The 12,093-nt window shown below is 41.7% G+C and overlaps 1 pseudogene; it reads right to left on the reverse strand.

The window, feature by feature from the left end:
* Positions 1-226: 226 nt before the first annotated feature.
* Positions 227-324, reverse strand: LOC111724925 (annotated as a pseudogene).
* Between the last annotated feature and the right edge of the window lie 11,769 nt (positions 325-12,093).

Here is a 12,093-nt window from a genome sequence, read left to right on the forward strand (position 1 = left end):
ATCAAGATTGGGCTGTGTGACCTTTTCCTCTGAGCTGCCTCACTTCATGCCTCTGGCTGTTCGTTTTGTTTTTTCCTGACGTCCTGACGTCCCCTTCCCCACCCACCTCTTTATTTGGGTTTCTTTATTATCTTCTCATGCGTGACACTGCTTCTTTTAGTAGAAATAATGCACAGTTTCTACTTTATAAATAATACATGCTCAAACTAATAAAAAAGTTGCTTTACCTCAAATGGGTACTATGTAGTAGCAAGTTTTGAGGGAGGCACATCTCACATAGTAGTGTGAAAACCCAATCACCATGCTTGGGAACCAGAAAAAGAATCAGATAAAAATTTTTTTGAACATATAAAATTAGAAAGAAAAAATGGAAAAAAAGCATTTCTTCATCAAAAAAGTGATGCTGTTCTAGGCCACAGGTGGTGGCTCATACCTGTAATCCCAGCACTCTAGGAGGCCTAAGTGGGAGGATCCCTTGACCTGAGGAGTTTGAGACCTGTCTAAGCAAGAGCAAAGAGTTTTTCTACTAAAATTAAAAACTAGCTGTGCTTATCTGTGGTCCCATTTATTTGGGAGGCTGAGGCAGGAGGATTGCCTGAACCCAGGAGTCTGAGGTTGCTGTGAGCTAGGCTGATGACACAGCACTCTAGCCTGGGCAATAGAATGAGAGTCGGTCTCAAAAAACCAAAGAAAAATCTTGACTTCATGAATCTTTTTACTAGCCAAAGTGGATGTTGACATTTCATTCATAAAAGTAGACATGTCACATACCCACAGGTAAGAGCAGCTTTAGAACCATGGGAAACAGTGGGCGCAGAGGAATGGATATGGACTGATTTGGGTTTGAAACACATAACCACCATGTCTTGGCTGTAACTGGGCAATATCCTTTTTGGGCCTCAGTAAGTAAAGTAGGAGTAATAAAATATGTTTCCTGGGAGTAAATGTTAGAGAGTAAAAGCTATGCAAGTGCAGCCTTTTACAGGGCAAGTTTTCAACAAATGTTTGGTGCAATGACAATACAATTTAAAAATTAGTAAAAAAATGTCTTTGGGCTGTAAATGAAGTACAGACAATAGGGGAACTTAGGGCTGGGGTGAGGAAGATGTGTGAGGAAGAAGCCAGATGGGCAGAGGAATTTCCAGAGCACCTCCAGATTCCACCCAGGAGGCTCATTTTGTTGCTGCAAAGACTCTGAATTCAGAGCCCAAAGCTGTTTCTCCTGAGAAATCTTCCCTGACTATCCTTCCCTTGAGGCACAGGAAATCCCTTCTCCCATTCTGCTCCTGCAGCAATTTGTGGCTTTATCAGTGACTTTATCACTTTATAAAGTCATTTAAAAATTGATATCTGGATTCCTCACATGCCTGTGAATTTCTCTGGGGTAGGGATAACATCACATTCATCTTTGTGTCCTTAGAGGTGCTCAGCCCAGTGATTGTAAGATGTCAGGGTGGATGGATGTGTCTGTGAGTAATGCACATTATCATCAGTGCAAATAAAGAGATGCTATGCAGATAGTTTCGGGGTTATGAACAAGATAGGTTCTATAGGTTGTTCTTAAGTTGAATTTGTATGTAAGTTGGAACAGGTACATTTACTTATTACTGATAATATCTGCCCCCATTTATAAGTGTGAGTCATATGTCAGCTGGATGTTTGTAATTTGAGGACTGCCTGTAAGAACCTCCACAAGTGCCATTTGTATGTAAGTTGGATGTTTGTAACCTGGGGACTGCCTGTGTTCTGAATTTTCTATATATTTAATGTACACACAAATGTTCCTTTTGTTTTCAGTCCTCATTTATTATCTCTGAAAAATCTGTAGGGATTTTCAGTACTTTTCCACTGTAAAATGCCCCAAGGCAAAGGAGGGTGACCAATCCCCAGCTTTGTTGGGATGGGGAAATTGGGGACTGGAGCAAACCTATGATATTTAAGAGTTTTAAAATTCATGGACACATTATGCTAAACATCATAGTATGTTCAATGTTGCTTTTATATCGAATTATGTTTTAAGCTACTTCCCATTCTTTTACATCATTTCATCTCCAAATCTCTGAGTAAAATTGCGCTTAAGGAGCATGTGCCATGTTTGTACGCTGATTGGCGCTCCTCCTGACTCCTCTCACCCTACTACACAGCCTTGGGGAAGTGTGGGCCCAGGTTGCCCATACATGGTGTACTTTCCTATTGTAGTAGTAGCGTCTGTGTTCCCAACATGCAACCACCCAATGCTGCAGATATAGCCACCCCTGCTCCTACACAAGAGCTTCTGGTAAAAAGGAGATGCAGAATAGCCTGTTCTATGCCTACGGAGAGGCTGCACCCTAATAGTACTCTGCTCACTGTGGCTGGGTTCTGTGCAGAGGCTGTGCTCTTTCCTTCCCTTTGTGGACAGGTAGTGTTTTTCAACTGTCTTGACCTGAGAAACTTAGCCCCTGAGGTTCTATGCTACTGGATCCATAGCCAAACCCCCCATTCCCCCAGCACCCACTCAGACTACAGCATCCTTGTAGGGGACTGATGGGTCCTGGGGGAACTGTGGATTTGCAGTTGAATTCTACCAGATCTACAAAGAACTGGTACTTATCCACCAGAAACTGTTCTACAATATCAAGAAGGAAGGAATCCTCCCTAACTTGTTTTTCAAAGCCAATATCACCCTGATACCAAAGCCAAGAATGGAGACAACAACAAAAGAAAATTACAGACCAATAATCCTCATGAACGTAGATGCAGAAATTCTCAACAAAATACTAGTATACCAAATCCAACAGCACATCAAAAAAGATAATTAACCTGGTAAGTTTTATCCCGAGGCTATAGGGATGATTCAACATCTGCAAATCAATACATTTGATTCACTACATAAATAGAACTAAAAACAAAAACCATATGTTAATCTCAATAGATGCAGAAAAAGTAATTAATAAAATCTAGCATCCTTTATGATAAAACCCTCAACAAACTAGGCATACAAGGAATATACCTCAAAATAATAAAAGCCTGGCTTGGCGCCTGTGGCTCAAGTGGCTAAGGCGCCAGACATACATACACCTAGGGTGGCAGGTTCGAATCCAGCCCGGGCCTGCCAAACAACAATGATGGCTGCAACTAAAAAATAGCCAGGCGTTGTGGTGGGCGCCTGTAGTCCCAGCTACTTGGGAGGCGGAGGCAGGAGACTTGCTTGAGCCCAGGAGTTGGAGGTTGCTGTGAGCCGTGATGCCACTGCATTCTATCCAGGGCGACGGCTTGAGGCTCTGTCTCAAAAAAAAAAAATAATAATAATAATAAAAGCCAACATCATACTGAATGGGAAAATTTGAAAGTACTTACCCTAAGAGTTGGAACAAGATAAGGATGCCACTGTCACCACTTCTTTTCAACATAGTACTGAACATCTTACCCAGAGCAATCAGGCATGAGGAAGAAATAAAGGGTATTCAAATCAGGAAAGAGGAGGTAAAACAACCCCCATTTGACAACAACATTATTTTACATCTAGAAAACCATAAAGATGTCTCCAAAAGATTCCTAGAATTTAAAACTAAATTCAATAAAGTCTCAGGTTACAAGATTAATGTACACGAATAAGTAACATTTCCATTTACTAATAACAGTTAAGCTGAGAGTCAAAACAAGAGCTCAATAGCATTAACAACAGCTACAAAGAAAACAAAATACCTAGGAATAAACTTAACCAAGGAGGTGAAAGAGTCTGTAAGAACTACATATCACTGATGAAAAGAATTGTAAACAACACTAACAAATGGAAAATCCCATGCTTGTGGATTAGAAGAATCAGTATTGTTAAAATGATCATACAGTCCAAACAAATCTACAGATTCAATGCAATTCCCATAAAAATGCCAACATTATTTTTCATAGAAATATAGAAAACAATCTTAACCTTCATATGGAACCAAAAAAGGGCCTGAATAGCCAAAACCATGCTAAGCAAAAAGAACAAATCTGGAGGCACAAGCTGATTTCAAATTATACTACAAGGCTATAGTAATGAAAACAGCATGGTATTAGTATAATAAGTAGACACATAGATCAATGGAACAGAATAGAGACCCTGAAATAAAACCATGTAGCTACAACAAAGCAGACAAAAACATATGCTGGGAGAACAATGCCCTATTTAAAAAATGGTGCTGGGAAAACTGGATAGCTACATGCAGAAGAATGAGACTGGATCCTTACCTCTCACCATGTACAAAAGTTAACTCAAGATAGAGTAAGAACTGACATGTGAGATGTGAAAGCACAAAAGTTCTAGAAGAAAACATGGAAACTCTTCTGGATGTTGTTCTAGACAAGCAATTCATGACTAAGAGCCTCAAAGCAAATATAGCACAACAAAAATAAATGGAACTTAATTAAGCTAAAAAGTTTTTGTACAGCACAGGAAATATCAACAGAGTACAAAGATTTTCTCCCTACAGAATGGGAGAAGATATTTGCAAACTATGCTTCTGACAAAGGACTAATATCCAAAATTTATAAAGAATTCAAACAACAGTGAGATTAAAAACAAAAATCAAAAAATGGGCAAATGACATGAACAGATTTTTTTTCCAAAAAGAAGATATATAAATGTCACGAAAACAGATGGAAAAAGTACAAATTAAAACCAGAATGAGATACTGCCTTACTCTTGACAGAATGGTCATTATTTAAAAGTAAAAAAGTAGTAGAAGTTGGCACAGATACAATGAAGAGGGAACACTTATACAGTGATGGTGAGAATTATAAATTATGTAAATTGGTGAAACCTCTATGGAAAACAGCATGGAGATTCCTCAAAGAACTAAAAGCTGACCTACTATTTGATCTAGCAACCACACTACAGGGTGTCTACTCAAAGGGGAAAAAGTTAGCACACCAAAGGCACCTGCATCTGAATGTTTATCACAGCACAATTCACAATCACAAAGATAAGGAGTAGACCTAAGTGCCCATTGACTGATGTGGATTAAGAAAATATGGTGTGTATACATGGATCACTACAAAAGTTTTAAGGCAGACTATGTTATAGTCTATTATTCCACGTCCAAGAAACACAGTTGACAGCATCCTTTCTGATTCACCCGGGCAAGTTTCAACTTGCTCGGCTTGCTAGTGTTGCTGGGAGGGCTTCACTTGTTTTCATCTGCACAGATTTTACGTTTCTTGGTTTTTTTGTGTATCTGAAAACTTTTGTAATGGCTCACATATGTATATATGTACTTCCCACCTGTCCCCCACATACACACTATGGAGAGCTGCTCAGCAATAGAAAGAATTAAATAATGTCTTTTGCAGCAGCTTGGGTGGAACTGGAGACCATTATTCTAAGTGAAGTATCTCAGGGATGCACCAAGTAGCACATGTTATCATATACGGTCATAAAGTGGTATAATGGACATTGAAAACTAAGAAGAGGGAGGGTGGGAGTGGAGTGAAGGATAAAAAATTACCTGTGGGGTATATGTACACTATTCTGGTGACAGTACACTAAAAGCTCTGACTTCAGCATTACATAGTTCATCCTTGTCGCTGAAATCATGTGTAGCCCTAAATCTATTAAAATTAAAAAAAAAGAATAAGGACATAAAGAAAGTGATATAACGTGCTTGGGTTTTAAGGTAAGTGTGATTAAAAAGAGTCAAAAGTTAAAACATTAGTTTATCAAGTAAAACAGTTATAAGCTAAGTTTAATTCATTACTGAAAACAAAAATTTTTAAAAATAAATTTAGTGTGGGCTCAGTGTACAGTGTTATAAAGTCTCCAGTCATGTATGGTAATGTCCTAGACCTTCACCTTCACTCACCACTCACTCACTGACTCACCCAGAGCAATTTCCAGTCCTGCAAACTCCATGCATGGCAAGTGCCCTCTTCAGACATACCATTAAAAAAAAATCTTCTAGTGTATTTTTAATGTACTTTTTCTATGTTTAGACACAGAAAACCACTGTGTTATAATTGCCTATAGTATTCAGTACAGAGACACACTGTACAGGTTTGTAGTTTAGGAGGAATCCTCTATACGATATAGCCCAGGTGTGTAGTATATCATCTAGGTTTGTGTAAATATACTCTGTAATGTTTACACAGCAATGAAATTGCCTAATGATACATTTCTCAGAGCATATCCCCATCTTTAAGAAGATGACTATATTTGATTATTTGAAAAGGATGCTATGCCTCTAGGTGAACAGCTCTCCCTGCTAGAGACTTTATACAGATGTGGTACAACCACATAGATCTGTATGAATCTTAGGACATCCATCTCTTTGCTTTATATTCCTGTTGGGTGGCTATGGGTTGCATCAATATCAATTCTGTCTTATTTGAAAGATGTTGTTTTATATAGGACCATCAACCTATTGACTTCTAGTTTTTAATAATTTTCTTTTTTTTTTTTTCCTCTTAGCACATCAAGAAGAAAAAAATTGGTTTACTATAAGTCAGGGGGTCAAGCACAGGTAACTTGTGCATGGAAGTGGAGCTTGTCATTAGGAGACCCTTTCTCTCCATCCCATTCCATACCCTCAGTACCACCAGGAGATAAAAGAGGATGGAAGGGATCTAGCTTTGGTGGGAATCTGTTTAAGGCATCACAGACCCAGGAAGGAGCCTCAAGAGTTCTTTCTCTCCCTTTATTATTTATGAGCAGAATGAAATGGATCATATGAGTACTTCTTTCTTAAAGGAAGGAAATTAAACAGTGTAGGTTGAATCTTCCAATGCATACAGTATGTGTGTAATTACAATTGTTAAGTCCTAGTTCTGGTCTCATTATCTCATTATCTTATACCAACTTACAAGAGCTGCTTGTGTCCAGTGAAAGAAAGTACTACATCTTATTAGGAGCTACATATTTGAGTTGCCTAACACATATATGAAACTCTACTGCACAGGCGGGAGTATCGGAGATGTTTTAAACTCTAATAGCTTTCATATTTGCTCCTTTCTCAGGGATATGTGCTTTCCTTCCCTTTGCCTAAGCCTCTGGAGAAAGGTTTTTGACATTGCTCCTACTGACTACAATCCCCAGGGAGAGACTAGGCAACTACAGGTGGCTGTGGGGACCCATCAATACCAATAGGGTGATGGTGCGCAATCATAGATGCCACCTGGAGGTTGCTTCTTGGCCTTCCATTTTCACTCCAAAGAAATGTGTTGTGTATATTAATAGGAAGGTTTGGCTAAGGTAAGTTAGGTGATTTTATATTGGATTATCTTTTGTTGTGTTCAGTAACTCCACAATAAATATAAATAATTTGAAAAGGCTGTATCTGGTAGATTTCCACATCATTGCATCAAAACAAGTGAAGTAGATGAAGGATGGTTACCCTAAGTCTCAGATCCTCTAGGCTTTGGTAAAATGTTTCTCAGGTCTCATTCAGAATTTTCATGGAAGTCTGAAAGATTTAAATGAAGTCTATCCTGTTGCATTCAAGTAATCTGCTTTTTCTTCCTTTCTTCCTATTGTTCTTCTTTCCTTCCTTTTTTTTTTTCTTTTTGAGACAGAGTTTCACTATGTTGCCCTCAGTAGAGTGCTATAGCATAACAGCTCACAGCAACCTCAAACTTTTGGGCTTAAGCCATTCTTTTGCCTCGGCCTCCTAAGTAGCTGGGACTATAGGCACCTGCTACAATGCCCGGCTATTTTTTTGTTGCAGTTGTCATTGTTGTTTAGCTGGCCCGGGCTGGGTTCGAACCTGCCACCCTTGGTGTATGTGGCTGGTGCCATAACTACTGTGCTATGAGTGGCCGAGCCTCTTTCCTTCCTTTTAAAATAGCTGGCTGTTTCCTGTTCATTCATTCAGCAGCTATTTATTGAGTACTCACCTGTCAGTGTGCTGCAGATGTACAGAAACTAGTGTGGCCTAAATTCAGGATCTCAACATCTAGGGGAGTAAATGAGGGTAAAGAGACCCATAACTAGAACAGTATGATAGATATTTTGGTAGGTGCAGCACAGAATTCCAAACACAGAGGAGAAACTTATAGCCTGGGTGGGGCTGGGAGGAGGTGGGTGAGGACTCTTGCAGAAGAAGGGGAAGGACACAATTCAGCGAGATGGGGAAGCTAGGGTTTCGGCAAGGGGTGAGAACAGGCATGGGAGAGAACAGTACAGTCATGTGTCCCTTAACAATGGGGGTATGTTCTGAGAAATGTGTGTTTATGTGATTTCATCACTGAGTGAACATCCTTGAAGTATTTACACAAGCCTAGATGGTAGATACCTACCGATGGTATATACCTACGTGGTATGGTACAGCCAGTTACTCCTCTGCTATGAACCTGTACAGCATGTCACAGTACTGAACACAGTAGGCAATTCGTGTATTTAAACATAAAAATGGTATAGTAAAAATGTATTATAAATTGTGGGGACCAGTGTCATACATGTGGTCCACGGTTGACTGAAAGGTTGTTATGTGGCACATGCTTTACCTGAGTGGGATGGAAGATGAAACAGCCTGCATGAACGAGAACTCTAAACAGATGAGTCTGGTTGGAGCAAAGCGGTAGTTGGAAAGAAAGAGGGAAAAAAGCCTTAAGATGGAGGGAGGATCTTCCCTGAAATCGATGCAGGGTCTTTCTTTCTTTTTTTTCAGTTTTTGGCTGGGGTTGGGTTTGAACCCACCACCTCCAGCATATGGGGCCCTCGCCCTACTCCTTTGAGCCACAGGTACCACCCCAATGCAGGGGCTTTTATGCAAAGTTGCAGGTGCGAGGATTTAGTCATTCAACATGACTTCATTAGGCTGACTCTGTTTTCAGGTGTCTGGGATGCTGGGGTGAAGAAGATGTGTTCCAGTTTAGTCCAGAAATCAAACAACCACAAAACAACAGTAGTAGCAGCAGCAGCAACAACAACAGAAAAGAAAACATCACATATTGATAAGTGCTATGCAGAAAACTAAGAGAGATCTGAAAAAAGTGACCGCATTGGAGCAGATGCCCAGGAAAAGCTTTTAGAGTGAATAACAAGAAAGAGACAGCTGTGCAGAGAGACCAGGCAGAGGAAATTTCTAGGCAGGGGAACAGCAGGTGCCAAGGTCTAAGCTGGGAAGGAGCATGGCCTTGTTGGTGGAACAGTGAGGGGTCAGAGCAGATGAGGGGAGAGAGGAATAACATGACGCCAGAGAGGAAGCCAGAGATTATGTTGGGCAAAATTTCAAACATATAGGTATTATTCTTTGCTCTTGGAATTTCTACAGGGGAAAAGCAGAGATCATAGATGGCCAGAGAGAGGAGCCTTGTCTTGTGTTCTGGATTATGAGCCGGCACTAAGGATTGTGGTCAACTAGAAGCACTGCCTGAACCCGGCTAGAGCTCCCTCCTACCCACCCTGTGGGCTACCCGCAGGGGTTTGCTGCTCTGAACACATTGTGATCCAGTGAAGCCATCTTCAATGGAATATTTGGGTTTATATCTGCCTATTTTGTTATTTTATTCAAGTCCCTGTAAAGCAGTGGTTCTCAACCTTCTTAATGCTGCAATGTATTTTCATTGTTAAAAAGGGATCGCAACCCTCAGGTTGAGAACCGCTGTGAGGATATTAACAGAAGTGGTTTCATAACCAAAGGCCCAGTTCAGGAAATAAGGGGGAAAGAGGAGTGAGTGAGGAGGGAGGTGACAGGAGGCTAGTGAGGCTGGAGGTGTGTCTGACTCCTGCCCAGCACCCTGTCCCCTGGGTTGCCATTTCATAACGTCCCTGCCAGCTCAGACTCCAGCCACGTTCTCTCTCTGATCCTAGGGAAGAGCATGCAGCTGCTGGCACACTTGCCCTGCGTGTGTTTCTGTCACACTCCCTGATAAAGGCTGGGCTAGGGACAGGTAAACCCTTGTAAACATGGACCATCTCTTCTTTTTTTTTTTTTGTGACAGAGCCTCAAGCTGTCCCCCTGGGTAGAGTGCCGTGGCTTCACTGCTCGCAGCAACCTCCAACTCCTGGGTTCAAGCGAGTCTCCTGCCTCAGCCACCCAAGTAGCTGGGACTACAGGCGCCCGCCACAGAACCTGGCTATTTTTTGGTTGCAGCCATCATTGTTGTTTGGTGGGCCCGGGCTGGATTCCAACCCACCACCTTAGGTGTATGTGGCTGGCGCCTTAGCCGCTTGAGCCACAGGTGCCGAGCCGGGAACATTTGGGAAATAGCTGTACAAATCCAGAACGCCACCACTCCTGTCTTCCCAGATAGAAGGGGGAAGGGCGCGGGGAGAATCTTGGGTCCCCCAACTGTGAGAGGAGGACCCCAGGGAAGAGCTGGACTGCGGGAAGCAGATGAGGGCTGAGGTGTTCTGTGATGGAGGTTGTCAGCCTTGTTCCAGGAACCTGATAGGCTCCTGACACCGCGTATCTCCTTATGTCTTCTCTGTGCCTACTTGTCAGAAAGCTTTGCTGTCTGGGTGTTGCCCTTCGGAGGCACTTTGTGTGTGTGCCATCAATTTACTGAGTTATTCTTCTCCTTTTCTTATTCCCAGTTTCTGGGAGCTAATAGTTCTGGCTTCCAAGACTTTAAAGCTGTCAATAACCAAAGTGAGGACCTAAGGCCGGAGTAGGATGTACCAAGGCCCCATATTGGCTGTAGGGTCACAGGTCTGGAAACAAATGCTCAGGAAGAGCCCAGAAAGTTACACATAAAGTTGACAAGAGCGGCAGAGAGCCGAAATTGAGGCTAACCAAAAGGAACGTTAGCCTAGTGTTTAGGTTTTTGTAAGGAGCATATATTAATGTTTTGTTTATATAACTAAATGTATAACTAAAATTAACTTGAAATTCCAGACCTGAAAAGGAGTAGGGAAGGGTGAGGCTGCTGTGGTTGGGATCTGAGCTGAGGACCCAGGGATGGGAGAGGGTGAAGACCGAGAAGGGCAGTTGTAGCAAGTAGGTAACTAGGGAAGGGTCAGAGCAGGGTAGCTTTCAAAGTTAGGCAAAAGGGAGCCTTGTTGTCATTGGCATTGTGATTTCTTGGGCAGAGGAATCATGCCACATAAAATGTTTGTGAATGAAATATAATTTAATGAATGCATATCAACTTGATTTGGAAAAAGAAAATTATTCGGTGATTGTGGAATTTGGACTGTGTCCAAACTACTAACACATAGTGCACATCTCAAATAGAGAACCTGGGGCTTAAGTGTTTACGTTGTGGGTTCTTTACTCCCAGACATTCAGTGGCTGGTAATAGATAACATCTCAGGAGAAATTTTGGCCCCAGAGAACCCCCAAATGACATAGTATGGTGTTCCCCAAGCTGGGTTCTATGAAACCTCAGTTTTTAAGAGCGACAGGGCTGTGTGGTCAAATCTGTTTGGAAAGGCAGCATTCTATACTCCCCTCTTGGAAGGCCACAGTGTATTTTGGAATATTAAAGCCTCTGAGAAGTCCTACGGGAAAGAAGTTCCGAAGTCAGGTGAGTTTCAGAGGTGGGATGGTTAGTGGCTCAAGGATAATGTCAGTAATTCATGTAAGATGTTTGCATATAAATTTCAAACTAAAAACATATTTTTATGGTCACTGGATGGCTGTTACTGACAGGTGAGATCGCATGCTTCCTTCTTCATGTTCAAAACAGGAAAGGAAGGCTGAGAAAACTTCTTTTCCAACCATATGCTATAAATCTTTCCCTTCAATTTGATTGGACCATCTTAAGCTATGATGGTTACCAGAAGAATGCTGTATATTGATTTACTCAGACTAACCAGACCCATCCTGTGAAGCTGGGGATGGGGTTAGCTTCTCTGAAGAACATGACTGTGGGGAGGAGGAGTGGATACTTGAGAAAAAAGGTCAGGATTTTGTTAGGGAGGAGGATGTGGGATGAGACTATGTAATGCAATGTATGTAGTGGTAAGAGAAGCAGTGCAGATAGTCTGTAGCATGCAGATAGAACAGAGGACACTGGGAGGCCCCGAGTGTGTGGGAGGCAGCAGGTGGCTGTGGTCATCGGGAAGGGAGGGAGGGAGGGAGAGTGTTAGCTGTGGGCACCAAGACTGGCCCCAGGAGAAAGACCACCTGACAAAGCCAATGGCTGGGGCTTTCAGTTGTGGCTCAAGATTTTATTTATATTTTGCAAAGTTGA

The sequence above is a fragment of the Otolemur garnettii genome, unplaced genomic scaffold, assembly GCF_000181295.1.
Source record: "Otolemur garnettii isolate 467f Iridium unplaced genomic scaffold, OtoGar3 scaffold00028, whole genome shotgun sequence".
NCBI lineage: Eukaryota > Metazoa > Chordata > Mammalia > Primates > Galagidae > Otolemur > Otolemur garnettii.